This window comes from Palaemon carinicauda, chromosome 45 (genome assembly GCF_036898095.1).
Source record: "Palaemon carinicauda isolate YSFRI2023 chromosome 45, ASM3689809v2, whole genome shotgun sequence".
NCBI lineage: Eukaryota > Metazoa > Arthropoda > Malacostraca > Decapoda > Palaemonidae > Palaemon > Palaemon carinicauda.
In genome coordinates, this window is record NC_090769.1 from 46,195,561 (window position 1) to 46,212,136 (window position 16,576).

Genomic DNA, 16,576 nt, shown 5'->3' on the forward strand with positions numbered 1-16,576 from the left:
AAGGAAGAACGTCCTGGCCGACGGCCTCAGCAGGATGGGCCAAGTGGTAGGTTCCGAGTGGTCTCTACACCCGGAAGTGGCCAAGACCCTCATCCTTAAGTGGGGCTCTCCGGTGATAGACCTCTTCGCCACGAGACTAAATGCACAGCTCCCCGTGTTCTGTTCTCCTGTGCCAGATCCAACAGCAGCGTTCGAAGACGCCTTCCAACACCCTTGGGACAACCTCGACGTTTATGCCTTCCCCTCTTTCGGGATGCTCAGGCAGGTCCTCAACAGGATGAGACGGGTGGACAACCTGTGGATGACTTTGGTAGCGCCCTGGTGGCCGAAGAGAGAATGGTTCGCAGACCTATAGGAACTGGCACGCCTTCCTCCTTGGCCTCTTCCGGACAGACCAGACCTTCTCCGGCAGCCTCACTTCCAAAGGTTCCACGAAAACCCTCGGTCCCTCCGCCTTCACGCGTGGAGTTATCGAGCGTCTCCTGAGGAAGGAAGGATATTCATCAAAGACCGCAGCGAGGATGTCTGGGTACCTGAGACGTTCGTCAGTCGCGGTATACCAGGCGAAGTGGGCTACCTTTACAAAGTGGTGCTCCTCGAAGAACATCAAGCCATTGGGGGCCTCAATTCACGAGATAGCAGACTTCCTGGTCTATCTCAGGGACGAAGTGGGCACATCCATCTCAGCCATTAAGGGAGTCCGGGTGGCGTTGAGCCAAGTCTTCCTCCTGAAAGGCATCGACCTAGGTTCTTCCTGACAGATCTCAATGCTCATCAAGAGCTTCGAGCAGTCGTGTTCTCCCCAGGCCGCTAGAGTGCCCCAGTGGGATGTGGCTAGAGTTCTGAAAATGCTTTCGGAACCGCTCTTCGAGCCATTCAAGGACATCCTAGACAAGGAACTTACCCTCAAGACGGTCTCTCGGTTAGCCCTGGCATCGGCCAAAAGAGTGAGCTAGATTCATGGTCTGTCGTACGAGGTCTCACACACGAAGGGCTGGAAAGAAGATACCTTCAGGTTTCTACCCGCCTTCGCAGCCAAGACTCAGAATCCAGCGGTTTGGGACCCTAGGTTTGAGGGCTTCTCAGTGCCAGCTATCCTGCGGTCGGACAACCCGAGGGACTTGCTACTGTGCCCTGTCAGAGTGGTACGCAAATATCTAGATAGGACGGCCAACCGTCGCCCTGAGATCAAGTCTGTTCGTCTCCTCAGGACTGGTGAAGAAGCCGGTCTCCAAGAATACGATCTCCTTGCTGTGACAGGTGATCTTGAGAGCATACAGCAGCTCAGGGGTCTCTCAGGGGCCTGAGTACTTCGTTGGCCTTTAAAAGGAACATGGCAGTGGGCCAGATCTTGAGAGCAGGTACATGGTCTAGACAATCTACCTATACGGCTCATTACCTAAAGGATTGTTCGAGGAAATCCTTGGACGGGTTCTCGCTCGGTCCTGTCATTTCCGCGCTCCAAAAGATTTAAGGTGTAGCCCCTGGGAAGCCGCAGGCGGTAAGTCCAAGAGTCACAGGTTCCTTCCTTACCCCTTTTCCCCCTTTTTCACCTTCCCCTACATGACCCTTAAATCCTTCACCTGCCATGGGGCACGTCTGTCATTGAAAGAATACGGCGCCAGAGGTGAGTTACTTGGACACAGATAGTTTTTTGCGTAGTTTTCTATTTTCTTGTTTTTCTCTTGGGTCAGCAGAACCTAGCCTCCTATATAGGTTCCCATATTTCCCTGCATTCAACGGTCTCTAGGTCCAGAAGGCCAATCCCACCTCCTAAGGTATAAGTCTCCTAAGAAAGTAGTTCGAGGTAAGTACTCCGTGTTGGAACAAATCACAAATTTTAAGTAATTTGTATTTTTCCTAACAGTACTTACCTCGAACTACTTTCGGGTTATGGCCCTCCCATCTTGCCCCGAGTGCCTTACGGGACTTCCTAGAAACCTTCTACCAAAACTTACTGGTGACCAAGACCTGAACGAGCACGCTCTCTGACCTTGGGTCGCCTCATGGCGCGTATCACTCCGCCTGAGGTTCTCCCGCATAGAAAACGGGAGTAGGGTAAACTACACAAAATTCTGGTCGGTTGGGAGGAGATCCCTGATACTCCTAAAAAAGTAGTTCGAGGTAAGTACCGTTAGGAAAAATACAAATTACTTAAAATTTGTGATATTTCATTAAAATTAAGTAAACATATTTGTATGTTTAATAGATAAAACCTAACTTAAATAAACCTACCACCTAAATATGGCTAAAGATTTTGAGTAATCAAGACACATACCAAACAGCTCAGAAATTAGTGGGGGATTTATGGAGGAACCTATTTGACAGAGACGTTGGAATATGGAGGAAAGATTCACATCAAAGGGACACCAGAACCCCAAGAGTAGGTCTATTGGAACAACCTAAGAAGGCAAGTTCACTCATCATACTGCCTAAACCAGCTACAGATGCCCCCGAGGCAGCAGCAGCTGGGTTGAGGCGGCGACTATTTCTAGTAGCCAAGATAAGGCCTGACCTGTCAATATCCCAGGCATGTCGACACAAAGCGGTAGAGGTATTGTAAAGTCGACAGGAAGAGAGTGAATAATCCAATAGGGAAGGGTCCACACTTAAGGGAAGTACAGGAATGAAAGGCATTTAAAAAGGAAACCTGCCAAGACGTGATCATTATCATTAACTTATGAAAAGTCGGGGTTTAGCTCGTAAGATAATGAAAGCTGTACTAGACAGCCAGGTTACTGAGAATTCGAAATTCATAGGATGTCCTGACAATCAGGCGGGATCCGACTGACCAACTCCTGAGGTCAATGTCCCTCAGATATGGAAGAGGATAGGAAAGAGCAGATGACTTGTCTAAAGCTGCAGCTGAGGGCGGAAGGAAAGACCCATGGCCAACACACAGCCAGTGCTAGAAAAACTCAGGCTGACAAGACTGGAAGCTGAGACAAAAGGCAACATTTCTGCCTAGATAGGCTAACCAGGCAAGGGAGTTAAGACTCTACAGCAAGAGGGACATAGCACAGGAAGGGAAGCTGCAGACACAGAGCAGGCAACTGCCAAGGTGGCAGAGGAGGACCCCAAGGGATACCAACGCCATGCCTAGATAGGATTAGGCCATAGGGAAAACTGTCTAGGCAAGCCTAGCTTACCTTATGGGTGAGGGAAAACTCAAAAGCCAGGGTAAGATGACTAGACAAGAGGAACATAGTTCCTATTACAGTCAGGTTATGGCCATAAACATACAACACTGTAAAAGAATAATGTAAAACATATTCCAACAATAATAAGACTAAATAACTAAGCTTTTTTGAGCAATTTGGTAACGTGGTGTGATGGCGCCGACCACATGCCGGCCACAAAACAAAAAAGCATATAAATCTAAAAATATAATGGGGTGAAGACGCAAAATTCTCCAACACACAAAAAAGAGGGTACTCAATTTAGTTGAAGAGAAAGAAGCCGATTCATCCATGATAAAAAATTGCTCATAAAGCTAAGAAAACAGGCAGAAACTCCCTAAGCGATTGTCAAAGATGACGCTGCAAAAAGGGAATGGATCAACAGGAAACGTGTTAGTTGTAGCACATGGAGATCGGGAGTTGTAACGGCTCGCTTGCCAACATATCCTTCCCTCTACCTTATCCTTCGAGACAAGGTTAACTCTATTCGGGGAAGGATAGCCATGGCTTGTTATTAACACGTCCCTGATTTATACATGATGTCTCTGGATATTTGCTCCAGAAGTCAGAACTGTTGATACCTCTAAGATAAAATTTCTTTTATATCACTAAGAGAAATATCCCAAGTAGAAGCTGCTAATGAGAAACTTTCATGAGGACGACATGGCTTGAGCCCAAAAATAAGTATGCTTAAAGTGTGAAATTTACCCAGAATGTCAGTAGACTAGAGTATGTTATGGTAGCAACGTCTTAGTCATGTACTCTATTGGTATTTGGTATATGTAATGTATATTTGTTCCATAACTGACATAAAAACCATGCTATTTAATAGGGGTATTACTTTCGGCGTAGCTGAAATAACAAGCCATTAAAATTTAACGAGGGTTTACTGCCCACACCGCTAGTTAGCGGGGGTAGGGGAGGGTAGCTTGTGCTGTGCTTGAGGTCACTTTGCTCTCGGCTCGGATGGTAGACGGACGTGTCCTCATTCATCCTCGCCGGTCATTGGCAGCCATTAATGCTTTTTTTGCTTTCTCTTTGACAGGTTTGTGTGTGAAGTTGGCCTCTGCGATTATGCGCACCTGTCCTGGATTACCCGACTGCCCCTGCGGAATATTCATGTCGGCGGTCGAGAAATATCCTCACACCCTTTGCCCTTACTGTAGAGGCCAACGGTGTGACAGTAATAACAAGTGTGGTGAGTGTAAGGAGTGGTCTACCTCCCAGTGGGAGAGGTTTTCTCGGCGATGTAAGAAGAAGTCCAGGCGGGATCTTTCTCTTTCGAAGGTTTCTTTGAAAGGAGAAAATCCCAAGGACACTTCTTCCATTGCCCAAACCTCCTCCGAAGCTCCCACTAGATCGGTCTCTTTCGAGAGACTGTTAGAGTGGTAGCGTAGACCATGGTACTGTTTTCCAAGCTCGGGGTTCGAGAGATGGCGTTGCCTCCCCTAGCGAGGCAGCTCCATCTCTCCCTCCGGGGGAGGATGTGTCATTAACCCATCTATTTCAGCTTTGGTCTTCCTTGGGGCTTGAGGGTTCGCCGTCCAAGGAATCGCCGACTTTGGCAGAGGTTGATCTTCTGTCGATTGTCGACGTTGTTGTGTCAGAGGTATCCAATGCGGTATCTCCTAATACCTCTGCCTCTTCAAATCCCACAGTAGCTGAAGGCTTAGTTTTTACCGTTCCTGCTCAACCAGCGAGGGAGAAACTAAATCCAACAGTCTCTCCAGCTAATGTTTCTTCCCCCTCTGGGGAGTTCACTTACAGAGACTCCTCTTCGGAGGACTGCAGAAGGTCTGCTTGCTGATCCAACGGCCCCCAGAGGGCATATCCGTCGCAAGGCTCGCCTTCCTCTTCGCCAGAGTGGCCTTCCTTCACCTGCGGTGAGGAGGCGCCTCTTTGGTTCATCATCTTCGTTGCAGTCCGCCGCAGAGGAGCCTCGTCAGCGTTCACCGACTGTTCCCGTTATGGTCCTGGACCTCTGCGGATCGTTCGCGATCCCCTTCGGTGGAAGGTCGTCCTTTCAAAGGACACGTCGACCTTCCACCCGACAGACCTGCTGACCTGCCGTCGCCGTTCCTGAGAGCTGATGCGCGCTACGCGCCTACGAAACCTGACTTGCATGCTCGTCAGGCATCCAACCCTATTACGGGGCATCAAGGGCGTATGCGCCATCGCGCGCATACGTCCCTTATGCGCCATGCTAATGATGAGCATGCGTGCCAACGTTCTCCTGCGCGCCAGGCTTTGCCTGAGGTAGTGTGCCAGCGCTCACCTGCACGTCAGCGCGCCACTGCGTGCCATCAACCTCCTGCGTGCCAGCAACCTCCTACACGTCAGCGCTCTCCAACTTGTCAGCGCTCTCCAGCGCGCCAGCGCTCTCCAGCGCGCCAGCGCTCTCCTGTGCGCCAGCGCTCTCCTGTGCGCCAGCGCTCTCCTGTGTGCTAGCACTCTCCTGCGCACCAGCGCCCATACACAGCGATCTCTCCTGCGCGCCTACGATCTTCGGATCTGGGTGCTGTCAGGAAGTCAATGAAGACTTCTCCTACGCGCCAGCGCTCGCCAACGCGCCAACTGCTGTCTCCAGCGTGCCAGCGCTCGCCATCGCGCAGTCACGCGCAGTCACTCTCTCGCTCCCACGAGGATACGCGCGTGCGCCTGCGCCCATCCTCTCCAGTAGTTGCGCGCCACCAAACTGACGCGCAAAGGCTCCAACTGCGCGCCCGCGTGCCAGGGGTATCTCTCCTGCGCGCGCCCTACGATATCTACTGGGGCGCGCGAACTCTCGCCCGCATGCCCGCGTGTTCAATGACCTGATCCTGCGCGCGATCATTTGCCCGCGAGCGTGCGCCATCACTCTCCTGCGCGCCCTTGCAATCGCCCGCACGCGCATCAGCAGTCTCCCCCCGCGCGCGCCATCAGTCTCCCGCGCGCGACCCATCAGTCTCCCGCGCGCGACCCATCAGTCTCCCGCGCGCGACCCATCAGTCTCCCGCGCGCGACCCATCAGTCTCCCGCGCGCGACCCATCAGTCTCCCGCGCGCGACCCATCAGTCTCCCGCGCGCGACCCATCAGTCTCCCGCGCGCGACCCATCAGTCTCCCGCGCGCGACCCATCAGTCTCCCGCGCGCGACCCATCAGTCTCCCGCGCGCGACCCATCAGTCTCCCGCGCGCGACCCATCAGTCTCCCGCGCGCGACCCATCAGTCTCCCGCGCGCGACCCATCAGTCTCCCGCGCGCGACCCATCAGTCTCCCGCGCGCGACCCATCAGTCTCCCGCGCGCGACCCATCAGTCTCCCGCGCGCGACCCATCAGTCTCCCGCGCGCGACCCATCAGTCTCCCGCGCGCGACCCATCAGTCTCCCGCGCGCGACCCATCAGTCTCCCGCGCGCGACCCATCAGTCTCCCGCGCGCGACCCATCAGTCTCCCGCGCGCGACCCATCAGTCTCCCGCGCGCGACCCATCAGTCTCCCGCGCGCGACCCATCAGTCTCCCGCGCGCGACCCATCAGTCTCCCGCGCGCGACCCATCAGTCTCCCGCGCGCAACCCCTGGTATTCTCCATCGCTTGAGCACCATTACGCGCCCCCCCCCCGCGAGCGTCAATACTCTCCCGCGTGCGAGGCTGGTGGATAACGCACGGCAAGGTCGCCATCACTGTATTCCCCTCCCCGCAAGCTCATAACAGCGCACATTGCGGCGGAAGGGAAGCATCCAGAAAGGTCCAGGATCCCTTTTTCTTCTTTTCAGGCGAACCCCCCTATGGAAACTCCTCCCAGGGATCCGTCGATCCCTGTCCCTCCAGAGGGAGTATCTGACAGCGCGGCTGTCAGTCAACAACTATGGTTTGGTGCGCTAATCAGAGCAGTGACGCAGGCTTTCAAGCCTGGTCTCTCTGAGTTAGGTCACAGATCCTTGGCTGTTTCTACCCCTCTGAAGAGAAAAAGAGGAGTTCCGGACGCGGTGACTTCTCCGAGAGCTAAGTTGACTCCTCGCAAGCCTTTGAGGGAGGTTCCTTCACCCCCCCAGACTTTTTCTCCTTCCATGTCGGACGAGGACTTCCCATCCTCTGGGGAGTCACATGAGATGAGACGTTTCCCCATCGCACCAATGAGGGAAACCCCACCTCGCGTTGAAAAGTCTTCCCTGGTAGGGGGTGAAAGGAACTTGCCACTGTCTATGTTAGAGTCCTACATCCATCCCAGAAAGGAGTCGAAGGACTCGTAGACGTTACCAAAATCCTCGACAAGACTTTGGACGGAGCCAGCTAGCCACTCGGAGAACATCCGCGAATCTCCCCAAGAAGAGCCTTTGGGGACAGGAGACTTCGCTGCAAGTCCAACATCCGGAGGAGAACTACAAGAGTCAGAGCATGCAATTTGGCAGGTTCTGACTCTTATGAGATCCCTCCTCGAGAGGGCAAAGACATGGTCTTGGACAGCGTATTTGGCACTCAAAAACCTTCTAAGACCAGTGCGGCCCTGCCCTGGTCTCAGGGGGTTAAGAGTACCAGGTACAAGATCGCTGTTCAGCTCTCTGAGTTGTCCTTCTCCAACCATTTTAGTGCCGGAAACAAGCTTCTCCCACCTCCTCAGGTACAGCATAGGAGGTACTTCAAGATCTTGGAGGAGCCTTGTTTTGCTCTTCCTCTCCACCATTCGTTGGAAGAGCTTACCAGGGTAGGCCCTCTTGAGAGACTCTCCAACCGGCAGGTCTCGTTCTTGGCAACCGAGATCCTTAACCAGGAAAAGGTTGCGAAGTGTGCTTTGCATGGATATCTCTTTAGGGACCTTAGGTATCCTGATACGCTCTGAGGAATTCTCCAAAGAACATACCAGGAAAGCTGTGGAGACGTTCCTCCTCTCAGGCACTCGCATGATCGAGTTTCTGGCCCACCAAGTCTCGAAGTTGTGGGCAAACACCATCCTGAAACGTCGGGATGCGGTGGGTGAGAGGTTCCATCAGAAGGTCCCTAGCACCGAGATAAATAGGCTCAGGCATTCTTCCTTAGAAGAAATGAACTTGTTTGAGCCTAAGGATGTGGAACAGGCTGCTGAGAGGTGGAGGATGTCCCACCAAGACTCCCTCCTTCATAGGGCTTTGACATCTAAGCCCTATAAGCCTCCAGCACCCTAGCAGTTCCGTCCGACCAAGACCACAAAACCGACGGAGGCAGCGAAGACAATGGTGTCTAAGCCCTTTCCTGTCAAGGACAGGAAAGGCAAAAAGTCCTCCAGAGGAGGTAAGAATCCTAAAGGGAGCAGCCGAGGCAGCAAACGCTAGGAGTGGCAGTCCCCCTGCATGTCCACCAGTGGGGGATGCCTACAGAGTTGCGTAGACAGGTCGCAAGCCCTTTTCTCAGACGAGAAGAACTTCCAGCCCAATCATGGTTACGTCTCCTCGGTCACCTTTCATCATTGGCTCGTCTAGTTCCCAACGGTCGCCTCAGCATGAGATCCTTCCAGTGGCGACTCAAGTCCCGGTGGAATCAAGGTTACGATTCCCCGGACGTCCTGATCCCTATGGGACCTGCGGAACGGACGGACCTCCAGTTGTGGGTGACAGACGAGAACCTACGAAGAGGAGTGGATCTTCTCGTCCTCCCCCCGGATTTGATGCTGTTTTTGGATGCCTCAAAGAAAGGGTGTAGGCCCATGTACTGCACCACACGACCTCAGGCCTCTGGTCAGAATCAGAAAAGTGCCTCCATGTAAATCTTCTGGAGATGAAGGCCGTCTTTCTGGCCCTTCAACAGTTCCAACAATATCTGGCGGGTCACTCTGTGGTGGTGATGAGCGACAACACCACAGTAGTGGCTTACATCAACAAACAAGGAGGTACCTTTTCGAAGCAACTATCCCATTTTGCAGTAGAGATACTGAGATGGGCCGAAGTCCACTCGATTCCCGCCGACAATCTGAGTAGAGGGTCTCAGATAGTGAGTACCGAGTGGTCTTTGGATCATCTAGTAGTCAACAAAGGCCTGACTTTGTGGGGTTTTTCGACTGTGGATCTGTTCGCAACAGCTCTGAACTTAAAGCTTCCGCTGTACTGCTCCCCAGTCCCAGACCCCAAGGCACTCTGGCAAGATGCCTTCCAACAACGGTGGGACAACATCGATGTTTACGCCTTTCCCCCGTTCTGTCTGATGAGGAGGGTGCTCAACAAGATCAGAACATCGGTCAATCTTTCAATGACCCTCATAGCTCCGCTATGGCATCACGTGGAATGGTTTCCGGACTTTCTGGAACTCCCAACGGAGCTACCGAGAGCGCTCTCTCCACGGCACAATCTACTCAGACAACCACATGCCAACATCTTCCACAAAGCTGTAGCTTCGCTACGACTTCACGCCTGGACACTCTCCAGCATCTCCTCGCTGAGAGAGGATTTTCGCAGCAAGTTGCGGTCAGGATGACTGGACATCTGCGAAGGTCATCCGCAGCTATCTACCAGGCAAAGTGGAAAGTCTTCGGTGGTTGGTGTCTTGGAAGGGGTATCTCTCCACTCGATGCCACTATTCCAACAATAGCGGAGTTCCTCGTGTATTTGCGGGAAGAAATGCGCCTTTCAGTCTCGGCAGTGAAAGGCTATTGCTCAACCTTAAGTCTAGCTTTCAGGCTGAAAGGAATGGACATTTCTTCTTCGCTGGAACTTTCCCTACTCATACGAAGTTATGAACTTACCTGCCCTCAGTCGGAAGTGAGACTTCCTCCATGGAACGTGGTTCAAGTTCTCAGGTCTCTCAAGAGACCTCCCTATGAAGCATTACACCGGGGTTCAGATCGCCACCTAACCTGGAAGACGGTGTTCCTACTAGCTTTGGCTTCGGCCAAGCATGTTAGTGAACTTCATGGTCTCTCGTATGACATCGCGCATTCAAGGGGATGGGGGTAGGTAACGTTCAGATTCGTCCCTGAGTTTATTGCTAAGACTCAGAATCCAGGAGTAGCGGATCCTCGGTTCGATTCCTTCCGGATTTCTAGTCTCCGTTCTGTAACAGATGACCCAGACCATCTCTTACTATGCCCAGTAAGGACTTTGAGGCTATATCTTAAAAGAACAGCTGCAGTTCGTCCTCATGTGCCAGCTTTATTCGTTAGGACAGGGAGGACTAAGAGGAGGGTCACTAAGAACGCCATCTCTGCATGGACTCGTAGGGTGATTTATCAGGAGCTGAATCCAGATTCTCCTCCATCACGTCGCCCTAGAGCACATGATGTCGGGCGTAGCTATGTCCCTGGCCTTCAAAAAGAATTTTTCAGTGACGCAGGTCCTTCAAGCTGTGGTGTGGAAGGGTCGGACAACGTTCACAGCCCACTACCTGCAAGACGTGACTCACAGGAGGCTCGATACGTTCTCTTCTCTATCGACCCTGTGGTGGCTGCACAACAGCTGGTTTAAAACCTCAAGCTCCTTATTGGACAAGTAGCAGAAGGTTGAGGGCATTGTTACCCGGTTTTAGTCTGCATGAATGAAAAGGTTTGACTGGCCCTTATTCTTTTCTTCATCATCCCCTCTCTTGGGGAAAGCAGCATCCTGGGTTCTCTGCATAGCTGACCTTGAACCACTGCAGGTAAACCATGTTTCCTTGTGTTCCTAGTATTAAGTTAATACTGTCATGTCCCCATACCCTGACGAGGTGGTATTGGGAAAGTCCTAGTCTACAAATTTCCATCCAAAGAACTTCAGATCAACTTCCTAGGACGATTCACACTTTGTTATGCCTTCACACACAGCTTGCGTAGGCCGCAGTCCTTGCGGAGCAAGGTTCTAGCGAGGTGCAGGGACTCCTTATTTCTTGGTTGCTGACACACTCAAATAACGAGTCCCCGGGCAAAGCCAAAAAGCCAGTACTGGCTGGGACGTCCACCCTTCCTAATGGGTGAGTCACCCCTATTAAGTAGCGTGGTTTGTATGTCAGTTACGGAACAAATGACAAATTCGTAGATAATTTGTATTTTTCTTAACTATACAAATCTTAGCTATTTAACCAAACTTGCCTGCCAGCCCTATCCCCCTTGAAGTCCTACCTCCAAGCAAAGTGAGCTCAAGCACAGATGTGTGTGATGGGGGGGTGGGGCATAGCAAGCTGCCCTCCCCTACCCCACGCCAACTAGCGGTGTGAGTAGTAAACCCTCGTTAAATTTTAATGGCCTGTCATTTCAGCTACGCTGAAAGTAATACCTCTATTTTTACGGGCTGCCCAGCGGCAAGAGCCCGTGTCATGCTATATGCATGGCAATCTACACACACACACACAAGGTTTGTATAGTTAGGAAAAATACAAATTATCAACGAATTTGTCATATTTCTGGATTTACAGGGTGGTGCTCACCACTACTTAGTAAGTAACCCAGAAATATGATGAATATGTCTTTATGATCCCCAGTGGTGTGGAAAATTACAGCTAAAAGCCAATTCTTATATAAACAAAAGTAAATATACAAGAAAACTATTTGAAACCAAATTTCTCTAAATATGAAATTTTAGGAGAAAAATGGCTACTACTTTCTGAAGTTTGATTGATTTCTGTCATTCAAACATGAAAAGATAGTAAATTTAATTGTGTACACTTTTTTTTAAAAAAACAAAAACAAAAAACTTTCTTATAAAAATGGGTGCCATTGAAACTTATTCCTGTACATTGATAAAATAATACACATAAAAAGAACTAGGAAAGATAGAGAAATTCTATGTATAACTTTCAGGGAACCCAGACATTTTCTATCTGTTGCAGTAATTTGTAATATTGGAATACTACGTGAATTGAAGACTCTACAACTATTACGGGATGAACAACACAAACTTTTATTTTCTTGAGGCTTGTTGGACTCTATATTGCCAAGTAAGAGCACGTCCTATCTGCAGCAGCCATCTTGTTTGTTTACATCCGAAGTCATGCGCGGTTTGTACTCGCTGCTTCCCATCCAGTCGGGAAGCTAATATCTCAAGCAACAAGCTCTCGTGTTTTCCATTTTGGACAGCAATGGCTCACTGTTGTTGAAAATAAGCCTAGTGTGATTCCAGCTTCATATGATCAAAAATAGTTTTTTATATATAAGTGATAAGAGTAGATCAAAATTTCACCCACAATATCTGCTTCAGTTTTACAGTCATTTGTGTCCCAAGGATATTATAGAGTTTGTACTTATTTATTGAATTTAGAATGTCGGTACGTGCTGTGCTGTACTCAGGCATCGGTTTTCAATTTTTTGAACTGTAAAACAGAAACTGAAAATTCTTTAAGGTCGCACAGAACATGTAGTGATTGTAATATCTTCTTATCCCATTATCTAGAATTTTAGGTTTAGTTTAATTCAAATAGATTGGGTTGATTTGGTTTTGTAAAGAGAAAGGGTGTGGAAAACTGTAGTTAGTTATAAAGCTACTAAATACTGGAAATATATGATATAGATCAGAAGGAAGACGAAGAAAATGATAAAAAAGGGCTGGATGAAGATTTAAACTCACTATGATTTCAGTTGTAAAATTGATTGAGTGCAGAGAATGTGTTTTATGTTTACCCACGTAAAAAGAAAAATCTGATGTGAAAAAGTTAATTATGAACTCATTGGAAGGCATGAACTTTATGGTAAAATGGAAAAGTCTTGTAGAAGTTCCTGTTACTGATTATGTTTTATATTGAAATATTTTTTTTAACTTCAGCTGGAGTGCAAGATGCTGCTTAATGTTTTAAAATGGCTCTCTTCAATTTTTTTTTTTTTACCGATATTTTGTTTTTTAGTGTACATATTGCTTTCACTTCCAGTTTCATAAAGTAATTGTGGCCATTGCAGATAAGGCTCTTCAAAACCCATGGGTTTTAAGCTTAAGGCTTTTTCTTATAATCTAATCCCAAATTTTCCTTTTTAATACAGAATTATAGTGGTAGATAGATCATGTAGTGATAGTGATATGAGAACTTGTAAAACTTTTTGTAGCATCTATTTTGCTGGGTGATTGTGATAATTAAGAATCCCTTAAAAAGATTGGAGCTTTTCCTAATTGAGTAAATGAGTACTTAAGAATGATGAAGCATATTTATTTCATGTACAAGTTGAATGTGTTTTGTTGTACTTAACTGCATCTGTTTTTTAATGTTGTGATTTTAGCCATACTGTACCAGCATCTTTCACTAGTTGCACTTTTATGTTTGTTTTCCTCTCACAATGTTCGTCTACTCCTAACAGTGTAAGCACGAGACTGACTGGCCGAGGTGATTTGCTTGATGATGTAATTTGCATGTGACTCATAAACTAGAACAGGTAATGTAGTCTTGATATTTACTGCTGGTATTGGAACATTGTTATTAGCCTTCTTTCCTTGTCCATTTCAATGACTTAAGCTAGTGTTTTTTTTTTTTTTTTTTTTTTTGCTTGATTTGGGGATGTGCTTTTGATATTGACTGTATTACATGTAGTGTTTGTTGTATTTGAGCTTGTTAGCATGTTATCCAGAATGGATTATACAAAGTACCTTTTAGTATTAAAGACTAGGATAGAATGGTTACACTAATCCCTGTCCGTTCTATTTTAACTCTAGTAATTATGATGAATGTTGCCTGATTATTAAGTATTTCCCTTGTTTTCCTTTATATTTAAAGGTTTAATAATATTTATATTGTATTCAAGAGGGTGATATGATATATTTGATGTTTACTTCCTGTTCACTGTCAAATATTTGTTAGAATTCTAGACTGACATGTTTTCTACCTCCACTTGACCATTAGTTAAACACTTCTTTCCTCTTTTATTTTCAAAACCCTACTTTATTTTTTCCATTATCATTCTCATTGCACTGTAATTCGGAGTTATTCTGATGAGATCTACTTAAGGATGAACCACTTTTTTTAGGAGGTCTGGGAATCTCCCAGTCACGACCAGAAAACTCCGGACAGGCATCCCCCTATTTCCCAGCCAGCCCACCAGAACGGAAGGATGTGCACCGAGGTCAACTTGAGGCAAGGTAGGCCTCAGAATGCCATTATTATTCTGGTCAATGGCCCATGCAGGTCAGCATCTCTACTAGTGTGACCAACTTTTCCCTAGCGTTACGTGTTTGTGTTTTCCCTTTGGGGATAGTTGTATGTAATTCGCTCGATGGAGGCTGAACGTCAGCAACTCTGCTCTCCAGAGACTTAGTTGAAAGTGAGTTTCGGTTTCTTGTCCCACGCATAAGGGAGCGGAAAGAACAAGAAGACAAAGGACAGTTCTCCTTCTAAGAGAAGTTGTTCCTCCAAGTTCTCTGAAACTTCTCGTCCCCGCCCAGAGGGGGCCCTAGGTAAATTAGTGCCAGTGTCTCAGCCTGTTGCTGTGCCCAATGTTCCTTTTGTCCCTGTACCATCATTCTAGATGTTCCGGTGCATGATGACATGCTGCGGAAGGCACTGTCTGGATTGGATGAAGTGGTTCCTGTTATTGAATGGAGACACTCAAGTCGTTGAGGAGAATTGGGACAGAGCTGCTACCTCCTCATGCAAAGACATCTCTCAGGCCCTCACTTGTGTCCTCGGATGGAGCGGCTGGCCACCAGCGTCTCCGGATCATGACAGGCTCTTCAGAGCGGCTTCCCCCGTTATAGTCCGAGGACCAGCCGCTCGGGGGTTCTCCCCTGCAGCTTCTCCCCCATATTGGAGCCTAGCAGTCCCTGCAGACCTCCAAGAATGGTAGACCTACCTTAAGGGGGTGCAGGACCAGCCCCTCAAAGTTGCTACCACGCATTCTAAGGGTGCCGGTATTAAGAAGAGAAAGAGTATCTATTCCTCTTATTCCTCTTTTTCTTTCTTGGACCTTGTGTGTTTCGTCTAGCATGCCATCATCTCAGCCGTTAGTCATCTTTTGACCATGTAGCTGCCTTCAGTAACCACAAAGCCACCTTTGGTTCATGGGGAGATCCTGAGTTCCCCGGACTGGCACCAGACTCTTAATCAGGCATCCCCTGCATGTCCTTCAGGTCCACCCAGAGGGACTTGCAGCCGCTCTGTTTGCCCTCCGAGAAGTCGTCATTTGCAGAGGGACAGGGGTCCCACTTGTCGTGGGGTAGGACTCTTCGCCTTGACGGGGGGAGACGGAGGACCGTGGCAGAAAGAGGAGGCGCCCCAGGTTGCCTTCGTTTGATGTCGTTTCCCCGAGCAGGAAGCACAGCATGAAGGGAATCGACAGGGACAGGCCTCGCGTAAGGTCCACGTCTCATTCCAAAGACAGGATTCCCAGGTCGCCAGTCAACTGCTGTCATCGCTGCCGTAGTAGGAGTGGAAGCTGCCGATGTGGTCAAGGGGGTCCCCTTCCTGCCCGTAGACGCTCCTCTTCCCATGACCCCTGGAGCCCAGAGTAAGCAACACGGCTCCTGTTGCCTCAGCTCTGTCCACTACGATGAGCTCCACTCCTTATTCCATTACCGTTGGAGCCCGGTGAAAGTATATTGCCCCTCTACTTATGCCATGGTGCCCACTGCCTTGGCTCTGCCCGCTATGGCGGCCTCATCTCCTCTTGTGACTGCCAGAGCCAGGCGGGAGTGAAGCGTCCCGCTATCTATGACACGGCTCACATGGCTCTGCTCGCTACGACAGGCTCCACTCCGACCCGTCCCGCCCTGCCCGGCCCAAGGGCCACACCGATGAGCGTTGCTCATCTTTGGCGGGGTGTACCAATGGCGGACTAGGTTTAGCTGGACGAGTCTTCTGCCTTCTGCAGAATCTTCGTCTCGATCCAACAGCGCAGTGGCTTGGCTGACCCAGCACCTCCTCGCACCTCAAAGGGCTCCTCAGCGGTGGCGAATCGGTTTCTCACCCTGTAAGTTGTCAGGCTGCCCCTGACCCTGCCCTGATCGCTGGCTACATCTCGAGCCTTCTCCAGCCTGGATGAGGCCATTGCAGGATTGAAGAACTCCCTATGATTCCATTAGTTGGTCTGCGAAGCACACGGTGTGAGCCTTACCTCCCCATCCTTTGGGAGTGGGAAGGAGCTGCTACCACCCCATTGCTCCCCCTCTGGCCGGACCCCGGAAGCCAAGGTGCAAGCCACTACCTCCCCCTCCTCTGGGAGTAGAACACAGCTGCTCTCCTTCTCTGTCACCTTCTCCAAATGAATCACCTTCCAGTATGGGAGTAGGCATGTCTGTCTCCCTTCTGAGCTTGCCCACCCTTTGGGGGCTTAATGGCATACTCTCTCGCAAATGCTGGGTGACGTCATCAAATTGAGATCCATTTGCCCAGGTAGCTCAGATGGTTGGCAGAGTGCTTTAAGTCTTCAGAGCTGAGCTTGTGATTGCGTGAACCCAGCAGTTCAGTATGCTAACCTACTTGCTACTGTTTTTGCACAAGACTCTTTGGGTCTCGACTGCACAGGTACCTGTGGCTGCACGTCAGGTGTGATTGCCAATCCACTCACCT

At 49.4% G+C, this 16,576-nt stretch overlaps 1 long non-coding RNA gene across 1 annotated transcript in view; it reads left to right on the plus strand.

The window, feature by feature from the left end:
- Window positions 1-13,461, plus strand: part of LOC137634749 (uncharacterized) — a 158,181-nt gene extending 144,720 nt beyond the window's left edge. Inside the window, exon 3 of the long non-coding RNA XR_011042564.1 lies at window positions 13,377-13,461. This is a non-coding gene — a long non-coding RNA (uncharacterized lncRNA). The remainder of the gene's footprint in view (window positions 1-13,376) is intronic.
- Window positions 13,462-16,576: the final 3,115 nt, after the last annotated feature.